We start from the raw sequence: 12,325 nt of genomic DNA on the forward strand, positions 1-12,325 counted from the left end.
AAACATAATATAAAGAATTTTCCTAAAAATGCCGAATTATTTAAATCAAATTATTTTTAATGCAACTCTCTAAGTTTCAAGGCATATCAAAGAACAAGCACATTTACATATCACAATTTCGATTTATAGCAATGCCAGTAAATAAATTTTTTTTTAACCCATCATCTTCAAAACCCCAAATGTATCAAAAATCCATTCACATTAAAAAAACTCAGCTAAAACTAAACTAAATATACAAATAAATCACGAAATCATAAAAAAAAATGCAATTTTTACAAATTTTTATTATAAAACTATAGTAATGGAAGCACAAAATCACATTTTAAAATAACAAAAAAGAAAAAAAATCGTAGAAAAAATTACCTTTTTTGTTGTCTTAACTTGTACCAAAGAGAGGGTAAAGTAATGTGAAATAAACTAGAGTCAAAGAAAAGTTTTTTGTAATATTGAAATATAGTGAAAATTAAGGTGAAGAAGATGGGTTTGGAATTCAAGTTTGGGGAATAGGGTTTCACAGGAAAAGGGAAGAAAAAAGAAGAAGGTGAAATGAAAGAAGTTGGGTGAATAATTTGATATAAATTGAAGGACAATTTTGTCATTTTATCAATTAAAACATTTTAAATTTTTTAATTCCATTTTAATGATGGTCAAAGGCTATTTGTCCAAAATCATTGTCCAAGTGCGTCATCTGGCCAAATTCCCCAAATTTAAATCCTACCCAGCAGAGTCTGATGTTAATCAAAATGTTAACTTCGTTAATCAACTTCAATTTTGTACTTGCTTTACATTAGTTCTTATGTTGATGATTATAAGGACATTTTAATATCGTATGATATGTAGCCTCATTATACATATTAAAAGTACCAGGAAGCAAAGACTGTTTCATCTGCCATCGCCTTCATGGCAGAACATCAACTTTAATCCACAATATCAACAAGTTGAAATCTATTTTATTAGTATATTGTGAATAATATCTTTATTAATCTTTTTAGAATTTTGAGGCATACAATTATTCAAGTAAAAATCCGTGTTCTCTATTATTCAGTGAGCAATCCATCCTTGTCAGAAGCTTAAATTGCAATTAAATGACGATCAGGTGAAACGGCCAATAGTTTACAGATTGAAATAAAAAGCAAGATTCCATTTAAGGAAGAGGAAGTTCATAGACAGAACAGAATTTTTTGTGCACACATTCAAATACATAATGACAATAGAAAACGTTCGGGAAGACAGCATCAGAGGACTTTCTTGTTTGGAAACTTTTCACTGTGTACCGAGGAGTGTTGATTGCATGTATCTTGCGGCTGTCCAGAGTGCTGCCCAGTACTAAATCAGGATTTGTGGACACTTGATATAGATCAGATTGCTCAGTAATTAAGCCCACACTCTCACTTTCTTCAGGATTTTCTTGTTGACTCCATGGGTGTACAATATACTTTCTCAATCTTTCTAATTCCAGTGCAACTTCTTTCATTGTTGGCCGGTCTTCTCCATCTAACCTGAGGTAACTTTTGACAAGCTCAGCCACTGCATGAAGTTGCGCAAAACTCCTTTCCCTTAGAACTCTTGGGTCGAGAATTTTGAATAGACCAGCTTTCCTCTTCAGTTTTGTCATTAGATAGTGGTTTCCTTCCGGTCATAAGCTCTACAAGAACCACTCCAAAACTATAAACATTGCTTTTCTCCGTCAATTGGCTTGTGTGGAAGTACTTAGGATCCAGATAACCTAAGGTTCCTTGGACTATAGTAGTCACTTGCGTTTGATCAATAGGCACCAATCTTGAAGCTCCAAAATCAGCTATCTTTGCGGTATAGTATTCATCTAACAATATATTGGGAGATTTGACATCTCTATGAATAATTCGCATTGCTTCTGCAGAATGAAGATAGGCTAATGCACCAGCAGACTCTGCAGCAATTCTCAAACAATTTTCCGAAGAAAACCAAGGCATTCCCCCACTGTTATGGATATGGTAAAAGAGTGTATCTTTTGGGGCATATTCATATACCAACAAAGGAACTTCTGTCTCCAAACAACATCCCAAGAGCTTCACATGTTTTGGTGGTTAACTGGAGTCAAGATAATTACTTCGTTGGTAAACAGTTTTATTTGGCCCTGATCCACTATTCTTGATTTTTTAATTGCAATAATATGTTTATCACTTAGAATTCCTTTGTAAATTGTACCATAACCACCATGGCCAAGGATATGAACTTCAGCATAGTTTTTGGTGGCCTTCTCTAGTTCTTCTGCAGAAAAAAACTTTAGCTGATTCCATGCTATCTTCATTTGAAGAAAGTTGCTGCTCCAATAGCAAACCGCCATTTTTCTGGAAGAACTTCTCTCTGAGTTTAATAAGCTTCTTTTTTGAAGGCTAAAGCATAACCATGTAATACTGATTATCAAGTCCAAGAAGCCAAAACCAAGACCTGAAACAAATTTTCGCCATAGACATTTTACTAATTAGCCACTTGTTGTGTGTGGTCATACTTGGCCAATCCACCTGGGCCATTATGGCCCACTCAGGCCGAACCACGTGGCACTCCAGCCGAGGTGGGCAATGGCCGAATCCTTCAAGCCAAAGTCCACTAGTCGAGGCGCCTTTTTACCGAGGCCTGTGAACGTACCTGAGGTCCACATGCCGAAGCCCATGAACCGAAGCCATGATGTTGAAGCTAGTTGAAGATAGCTGAAGCCCTCAAGCGGAAGTATCGTGAGAAATGGCCGAAACCTCGAAGCAGATGCAGGAGCCTCCGAACCACAAGGGAGTGTCCTCCATGTTCACTTCTCCCAAGAGATCGTCTGCATAAAGATCTTATTCGAATGATTGATGGAACGTTTGTCATAAGCATAAAGGTCAAGTCTTGTCACTAGTATGGAGGCCCTGCACAAAGCAATAAATGCGCAGCAAGCTAGCAAGTCAAGCCCCATGCCTAGGATGAGATGTTTGAATTGAAGAGATGAGGCCACGTGCCACCTCATCCAAGGGCTCCCATTTCACATGTATCACTATAAATACTTCCCTTGTGTAACATCAAAAGGCTAATGCAAGAATCAATACAAAGAACTATACTTTACTCAACTCTCTCTCACTTACTTGCAATACACAAATCGAGTTTATACATATTTACATGTATATTTACGAACACCGATTGGTAATTATTGTACAATCGGATAACTCGCCGGATTTCGAACGTCACTGTCCCGTGTCGTTGGGCTACTCCCACACCCTTTGAACCGCTCGTTTTAGACCGTCTATGTGTCTTAGCGTGTCGGACATTCGCCCACGTGTGCGCAGTGGGACCGACATCTGTTGGCAACACTTTTTGGGGTCAACAGATTGACGTCTGTGGGAAACCATACCATAACCACGAGCAACCCTGTGGTAAAAGCTTACGGAAAGGACATTTGGGCAACCCCCCTTGAAAAAGGATTTGTTCTTGGAAGAGAACAGGAGGAAGCCCCATTACTTGGCGAAATCTGAAGTCGGACAAAGGAAAATGAGCTCCAATGAAGATACTCCCCCCAGGAGAGTAAGAGAAAACACGAACGTGCATCCTCAGCATGCTGTCCCAGCAGCTTGGCAGAGACTCTACCACCACCAAAGAAGAGGTGGGATGCATGCGACGGCATGATTATCGAGAGAAATGGCCGCCATGGCAGCTAACATGAGGGATATCGCTAGCCAAAATTTGGCTATGAGGGAGCTTATGGCCCAAATGCAGGGCCTGGGAGGCTTCCTCATTCCTCCATATGCCCCCAAGGGCACTACCAGCAAGAGGATGAAGTCCAAAGTCATAGAACTGCTACGCCAGACTATGGTCGAGGTGGAAGCCTCTTTGAAAGGGAAGTGGAAGCTGATGTTTCCTCCAACTACGCTTCTGGCCGACCCTCCGAGGTCCAAATGAGCCATGATAATTTCCCACCTCTGTATGAGCAAGACCCAAGACATAGGAGGGCAGGAAGTGTTTTTGACAGAATCAGCCCCGTCGAACAGAGGCAAAGGTAACGGCAGGCTCAACAACCTTGGACAAGGCCGCCTCCTCCACCTACATTGCCCCAGCAGGCGAAAAGAAGACAAGAAAATGCCCCCCGAGTTGCTCCGCCTAGAATTAGGCGGCAGAGGAAAGACGAAGAGGCTAGGGATCTCCCCGGGACCTCTCACCAACAATCGGGGCACAAGACTGATGAGTACGACTCTGACGAACAGCAGAGGTCCTGCGACTTGGACGATGATGATGAGAACCTACCATTCTCAAAGGAACTAAGGAATGCTCGGGTCCTGAGCCACTATGCTATGCCAAAAATACCAAAGTATGACGGAAGAGGCGACCCGAAAAAAGCATCTGAATGCTTATAAAACCCACATGAGCCTAAAGGGCGCGACCCCAGTCGTGAAGTGCAGAGCCTTCCATTTAACACTTAGTGGAGCGGCTGAAATTTGGTATAGCAGATTGCCACCTGGGAGCATTAGAAGCTGGCCCAAGTTCAAGACAACGTTCTTAAAGAGGTTCGCAGTGAGCAAAGAAGGAGAAGCCCCCATCCAACGTCTCCAGGACATGAGGCAAGCACATTAGGAGTCCCTAAAGAGCTTCTTATCACGCTTCACTGACGAGTTGACATATTGCATACAAGTCAGCGATCGAGAGGCACTATCCGCGCTAAAGGGAGGTCTGAACATGAATACCTTATTCTGGAGAGATGTGCAGAATCAAGACCCCACCACCTATGACGCCCTACTCGAAATGATGAGAAGGGAGATCATCAATGAAGAATTGATTGAGCATAGGAACAGGGCAAATAGAGGCCTCCCACCTCCTCAAAGACAGCGCGGTAGAGGCCCAACCTCCCACCTGATGGGCTACCAGATGAACCAGGCAGGAAATGAGAACTCTGGTCAAGCACTTGCCACCACCACTTTGAATGCGGTTCCCACCTTGGCACACGAAGATGTCAATCCAATAACTGACCCCCATTAGATGGGGGCTCAGGAGATGCCCCGTAGGGGAGAGGCCGAGGTCGAGGCTCTAGACCTAGAAATAGGTCAAACCCGAACCCCCCAAGATACTGTGTACACCACAGGTCCTACGGGCATAACACAGCGGATTGTAGAGACTATGCACAACGTTCCCGGCAGGAACCCATTAGAGACAGACATGATTCGCCCCAAGTGAACAGGCCCTCGCCCAGGCACGACAACCAGCGTGGGCGGGAGGAGGCCGCTCCCCGTCAAAGGGATGTATCCCCACGACGAAGGAAGCATGATGTGGAGAGGCCCAGGGAAGGGCGTAGGCACCAAAGAAATCGGCAAGCTAGAGATGAAGCCCCTATCCACGAGGTGGACACCATATTTGGAGGCCCGTATGTTGGCGGTGAAACACGAAACGCCAAAAGGAACTATGCCCGGGAGGCTAAACGCCCCCCTTTGACAAGCTACATTGTGGGTAGCAGCTCCCGAAGAAACCAGGTTCCACCCATTGTATTTTTCCAGGAAGACGCAGAGGGAGTTCATTACCCCCACTGCGATGCACTTGTGGTGAGGGCTGTCATAGCCAGGAATGGGCTCAAATGAATGTTGGTTGACAATGGCAGCTCTGTCAACATTCTATTCAGATCCGCCTTTGATAAAATGCTATTGGATCATCAGCTGACGCCCACCACCACTCCATTGTACGGATTTACCGGAGATAGCATCACTCCGAGAGGAAAGATAACACTAGTAGTAGAAATGGGGGAATCCCCACCAACAACGACGAACTTCATGGAATTCCTCATTGTTGACAGCAGGTCGGCCTACCATAGGGTGTTGGGCAGACCAGCCCTGAAGGAACTGGGAGCAGTCACCTCCATCCACCACCTGTACATGAAATTTCCAACAAAAAATGGGGTGGTAACGGTGAGAGGCGACCAAAGAGGTTCGAGAGAATGCTATCTAAGCTCCATCAAGAAGGCAGAGCCCCGAGACATCCATGTAGTCATAGCTGACGTGGTCATGGTTGACGTCCTATGTGATGCTCCCACCGAACAAGAAGATGTTGATATGATCGATGCACCATCTAATTCAGAGGCGCTGGTCATCGATGAAATTGACCCCCGCATCATGGAACACGAGCCTCAGGCATCTCCAGTAGAGGAACTTGAGAGCTTCTCAGTAGACCCCCGAGACCCATCAAAGGTGCTAAAGGTAGGCAAATGCCTAGCCAAAATTCTGAAGGAAAAGATTAAGGGTTTCCTGAGCAAGAATCTTGATGTCTTTGCCTGGAAGCATGAGGACATGGTAGACATATACCCCAAGGTCAACTGCTACTACCTGAAAATTGATCTCAAGGTTGCCCCGCATAGACAAAAAAGGAGAGCCCTCAACCCTGAAAGGTATGAGGCCCTAAAGGAAGAAGTTCAGAAGCTCATCCAAAATGGCTTCATCCGAGAGGCAACTTACCCTAGATGGGTCTCCAACCCGATTTTGGTAAGGAAAAACAACGGCAAGTGAAGGGTGTGCATTGACTTCACCAACCTCAATAGAGCTTGCCCGAAAGATAGTTTTCCACTCCCAAGGATTGACCAACTAGTGAATTTCATAGCTGGGCACGAGTTGTTGAGCTTCATGGATGTGTACTCTGACTACAACCAAATCCCCATGCACCCGACCGATGAAGAGCACACCTCTTTCATTACGGACCGAGGCCTCTATTGTTATAGAATGATGCCCTTCGGGTTGAAAAACGCCGGAGCAACCTGCCAAAGACTCGTAAACAAGATGTTTGTGGACCTCATTGGCAAAACAATGGAGGTCTACGTGGACGACATGCTAGTAAAAAGTTTGGAGGCCGAAGACCACATAAAGCACCTCAATAGCACTTTTCAGATCCTAAGAAGATATAGGATGAGGCTCAACCCCCACAAGTGCGCCTTTGGGGTAGCCTCCGACAAGTTCTTGGGGTACATGGTCAACCAACGGGGAATTGAGGCCAATCCCGAGAAGACTGAATCTTTGTGCAAGATGAGGTCCCCCTAAAAGCCGAAAGAGGTGCAAAGTCTTACCGGGCGAGCGACCGCACTTAGCCGCTTTGTGTCCAAAGCTACGGACAAATGCCTCCCCTTTTTCAAAGTGCTGAAGGCTGGGAAGAAATTCCAGTGGACCGAGGAATGTGAAGAGGCTTTCCAATGCTTGAAAAGGCACTTGGGGCAAGCCCCCCTCCTTTCCAAACCTAAGCTCGGTGATATCCTACAACTATATTTGGCCGTCTCCAATGAGGCCATCAACTCGGTCCTGATACGGGAAGAAGGGTCTACCCAACTCCCCGTGTACTACACAAGTAAAGCGCTTCTATAGCCGGAAACCCGTTATCCCGATATGGAGAAGCTCGCTTTGGCTTTGATCACGGCCTCTAGGAAATTGAGACCCTACTTCCAAGCTCACACCGTCCATGTACTGAAAAAATTTTCCCTGAGGCAGGTACTCCAAAAGCCTGACGCCTCAGGAAAGTTATTGAAATGGGCGGTAGAACTCAGTGAATTTGACCTTGTATTCAAGGCTAGGGCAGCCATAAAAGGGCAAGCCTTAGCTGACTTTGTGGCTGAATTCGCCAACCTACTCGAGGTGGACGAAATCATGGAACCTATCGAACCCCCCACGTGGAATCTTTTCGTTGATGGGTCAGCTGGGGATGTTGGCTCCGATGCTGGGGTTGTCCTCATCAGCCCCGAAGGTCACAAGCTCACCTCGGCGGTGAGGTTCGGATTCAAAGCTACCAATAACGCAGCAGAGTATGAGGCACTTCTTGTAGGCCTCAGGCTGGCCACCGAAATGCAAATAAAGAGGCTGCTCATCAGTAGTGACTCCCAGCTGGTTGTTAGCTAAGTCAATGGTAACTTCTCAGCCAAAGACAAAACGATGGCCTCCTACCTGAAAATGGTGATGAATCTCATCCCATCCTTCGAAAAGTTTGAGTTGATCCACATCCCTCACATCGAAAATGTCCATGCTGATGCACTATCAAAGCTAGCTAGCAGCAAGGACTCAGAGCTACTCACAGTAGTACCTATTGAGCACCTCCTCTTACCTTCGATCGAGGCCCCAACAGTAATGTGGGTCGCTGGGACTCCCACTTGGATGCAACCAATCGTAGCATACCTCAAAGACCAGGCACTGCCGAATGACAAGAATGAGGCTTACAAGCTAAGAAGGAGGTCAGCCCACTTCCTTTTCATTGATGACATTCTCTACAAGAGAAGCTTCTCCTCCCCACTCCTACGATGCGTCGGAGGAGAAGAGGCTTCCTACATATTGAGGGAAGTCCACGAGGGCGTATGCGGCAACCACTCCGGAGGGCTATCTTTGGCACAGAAAATATTGAGGCAGGGGTACTACTGGCCCACACTAAAGCGGGACACCCTCGAGTTTGTACGAAAATGCGATAAATGCTAGCACTTCTCTCCGGTGCAGCGACAACCATCGCAGGAGCTAACCACTGTCTCTAGCCCCTGGCCTTTCTCAAAATGGGGTGTGGACCTCATAGGTCCCCTACCTAAGGGTAGAGGAGGGGCAAGTTTTGCAATTGTGGCTATTGATTACTTCACGAAGTGGGTCGAAGCCAAACCACTGGCAAAAATCACTGAAGCCAACACCTCTAAGTTCTTATGGAAAAATATTATTTGTCGGTTCGGGATTCCCCACTCAATCGTCTCAGACAATGACAGACAGTTTGACAACAAGAAGATTAGAGAATTATGAGAAGAGCTCGGCATAAAGAAGCACTTCTCCACACCTCACCACCCACAAGCAAACGGCCAAGTCGAGGCCGTGAACAAGACGATTAAGCACGTCTTGAAAAGGAAGCTTGATGTATCAAAAGGGGCTTGGGTTGATGAGCTGTCCCAAGTCCTTTGGGCGATCCGAACCACCACCAAGACCCCAACAGGAGAAACACCCTTCCTCATGGCATTCGGAACTGAGGCTATGAGCCTTGTGGAGGTCGGACTTCCATCCCCAAGACATCTGCACTTTAGCGAGATAACTAACGATGAGCTCTGGAGGCTCGACCTCGACTTCATCAAAGAAAGAAGAGATGACTCCCAATTGAATCTCGGCACATATTAGAGAAAGATGACAAGGTATTTCAACTCGAAAGTCAAGAAGAGGTCATTTTGAATCAACGATCTTGTACTTAGGAGGGTCTTCGTTTTCTCAAAAGAACCTGGTTCTGGTTCCCTTGGGCCAAACTGGGAAGGTCCATACAAAATCAGAGAAGAAGTCCGACCTGGGACTTACTGAATCGAAGACATGAACGGCAAGGCACAACCCCGACCATGGAACATTGAACACCTCAAAATTTACTACTAATAAATGTACTATCTTGCTGGACGACCTTTCCCAGCCCTTGTAACATTTCTATGGCTCAATAAAATTCAGTGATTAAATTAACATGTTGAACTACCTCGTCATCTCGGAGGAGAGGCTCGCGTCCCACCTCTGGGCCACCTCGCTTGAACTCCGAGGCTCTAGCACATTCCTCCCTTTGGCCAAAATAAACAAAACGCCAAGGGGAGAAGCTTCAACATGGCTGCACCACCCATCGTGGCTGGGATGCGTCGTCACCTCGGAGGAGAGGCTCGCGTCTCACCTCTTGGCCACCTCGATTGAACTCCGAGGCTATAGCACATGCCTCCCTTTGGCTAGACAAAATGTCAAGGGAAGAAGCCACCTCACGTGCAATGAATCCGAGGTTCATTTGCTTAAGTCCGAGGCTCAAACAGTTATTTTACTTAAATTCGAGGTTCATTTGCTTAAAGTTCGAGGCTCAAACAGTTGAAAGTTCATTCGCTTAAGTCTGAGGTTCAATCCAATTGTTTAAAGTAATTGAAGTTAAAGTACCAAGTTAGAGTTTAGTTGGTGCTGCTGCCAACCTTTATGTTCATTTGCTTAAACGAGGCGCGTACACTTGATAAAGAAACAACGATGAATGAAATAGGCATTATATTAATCTTCAAAAAGATTACAAAAGTGGGCGTCAGGCCATTACACTCGAAAAATACTGAAAAGAGAACTAATCTAAGCTTCGGTAGATGGGGCTTCGGCAGGTGTTTCTGTACTTAGGGCTTCGACAGCTTGAGCATCGGCATTTGCCTCCCCTGCTTCAGTTGCTTCATTACCATGCACGTCCTCAGCAGGGGTCTGAGGTACCTCATCCACGAATTCAGACCTAAGTTGAGTCAGATCCAAATTGGGATACAGTTCCTTTGCCCGCTCCATCACCTCAGCATAGGCAAAGTTTCTCCAGTATGCGCTGAAGCTCTTATATTCGTCCGTGTTGTGGAAGTTGCCAACATACTCCTGCGCCACCTCTTCCCTCACCAGTTGGGCTTCCTCTTTGGCATGGGATGCATCATCCACATACCATTTGAGTTGGGTTTCCAAGAACCGGTTGGACTTTTGGGCACCCACCAAAGAGAGATTGGCCTTCTCCAGGGCCTCAGCAGTCACTTTCTGGTGCTCATTGGAGACTTCCACCTTCTTTATTAGGGAGGCCATCTCGCACTGTGACTCATGAACTTCCTTCTTAAAGGCTTTAATCTGGGCTAAGGCAGACTCAAGCTTGGCCATTTTTTCAAGTTTTTGGGCCCTGGCTTCCTCCGCCTTGGCCCTAGCCGCCTTAACCTCCTCTGCAAGGGAGACCGTCTTCTCCTCGGAAGACCTGGTCCTTGATTGAAAATCACTCAGGGCCTCCCTGCATTCAAGAGCGAGGCTAAAAGTTTTGACGCTTTGGCTCACCAACACCCTCGTCAGGTCGGATGCATCGCAGGAAAAGGCATGCAGCTGCCACCTGTCAGTCCAGAATCGATAAAAGTTCTTCATGGCGCTTCGGACCTCCTCAGGAAGAGCTTCCACCAAGGCTGGGGCCAAGGTCTCCTCCCTTCCAGCAAGGAAGCTTGGAGACTTCCCCTTTTCCCGAACAGGCTTTTGTTTAGCTGCCTCCTTCTCGACAGCCTCAGTAGCCCTCCTCGCGGCCTCCTCCCTAGCTTCCTCAGCCTCAACCTCCCTGACCATTTCTAACTTGATGGCTTTGGAGGTAGATGCGAGCAGCTTTGGCTCGCCTGTGGATTTGGCCTCATGGGACACTGATGTCCCAAATTTCTCGGACGAGCTAGTAACGTGCACCAGCTTCTTCCTCTTCGCCTCCTCTGGGACCTTCTCTTTCCCTCGAGGCTCTTTTGGCCTCTCCTGCCTTTGGGAAGCTCCCTCTTCGGGAGCCTTTGGAGTGCTATCCTTGGAAAGGCGTTCCACCTTGCCTCGGACCTCCTTGGCCCCACTAGACCCCGGCTTCAAGGCCCTAGCCTTGGCGGTGGTGGTGGCCTTCAGAATTGTGGCCATATCTGGAGCTGGGTACTCCTTCTTCTTGAATTTATCTGCAAAAGAACGTTGGGTCAGCACATCAGTATCCAATCAAAAGGACAAGGAAATTTACAACTATAGGAGCCTCGTACCTCTGAATGCCATCAGTCCAAAATCTAGGAAGTAGCGACTCCTGTCAATCAGATGGTCAAAATGGCAGAGCTTCAGAGGCCTCTTGTAGATGTCCTCTATAACCTCGAACTCCTCCCTGCTGAGCTCGAACCTCGTACTACAATCTGCAATGGAAGCCCCAACAATTAGAAATTTTCTAAGTGTTCAATTCAAAAGTACAAGTAGGGGCTGGGAGACTCACGAGCTTCGTAGTACTAGGTCGGTACTGTGCAAGAAAGGGCCTTGTCCCCCTCCACTGCCTGCCATTTTTCCCGCACCCAGAACCAGGACTCCTTCCACCCCTTAATGGAGGAAGGCAGTCCCACCACAAAGGGTGCGTGAGCTCCCCAAGGTGTAAGATAATACCACCCCCTGGACTCCTTCCCTATGATTCGGGGCTGGAAAAGAGTCATGAATACGTGGAGAGGCATGTCCTCCCCGAGTGACACCTCCTTCCACAGAAAGTATGAGCCGACCAACTAGCTCCACCCATTTTGCAGAACCTGGGTCGGCGATAACATAAAATTCCTCAGCACCGCCCTAAAGAAGGGATGCAGAAGAAGACGCATACCTGTCTTAAACAGGTATTCACTGACAGCCATGCATCCGGACCTCGGATAGCAGACTCGCTCATTTGGTTCGGGAACTAGCATCTCTATGGTGTGGGGGACACTGTATCTCTCCCTGATCTTCCCTGACCTCTTCCACGTCATACTTGAGGGCACCCTAGACGCCCCCCACTCTTCAGTATAGCCTACTGGGTCTTCGGTCATGGCATAACTATCGGCCTCGGCATCCCCCCTCTAACTGACCCTATAATC

The 12,325-nt window shown here is 46.7% G+C and overlaps 1 pseudogene; it reads right to left on the reverse strand.

Moving 5' to 3' along the window:
* Positions 1-1,120: 1,120 nt before the first annotated feature.
* LOC111379797 lies at positions 1,121-2,338 on the reverse strand (annotated as a pseudogene).
* Between the last annotated feature and the right edge of the window lie 9,987 nt (positions 2,339-12,325).

This window comes from Olea europaea, unplaced genomic scaffold, assembly GCF_002742605.1.
Source record: "Olea europaea var. sylvestris unplaced genomic scaffold, O_europaea_v1 scaffold2036, whole genome shotgun sequence".
NCBI classification, from domain to species: Eukaryota; Viridiplantae; Streptophyta; class Magnoliopsida; order Lamiales; family Oleaceae; genus Olea; species Olea europaea.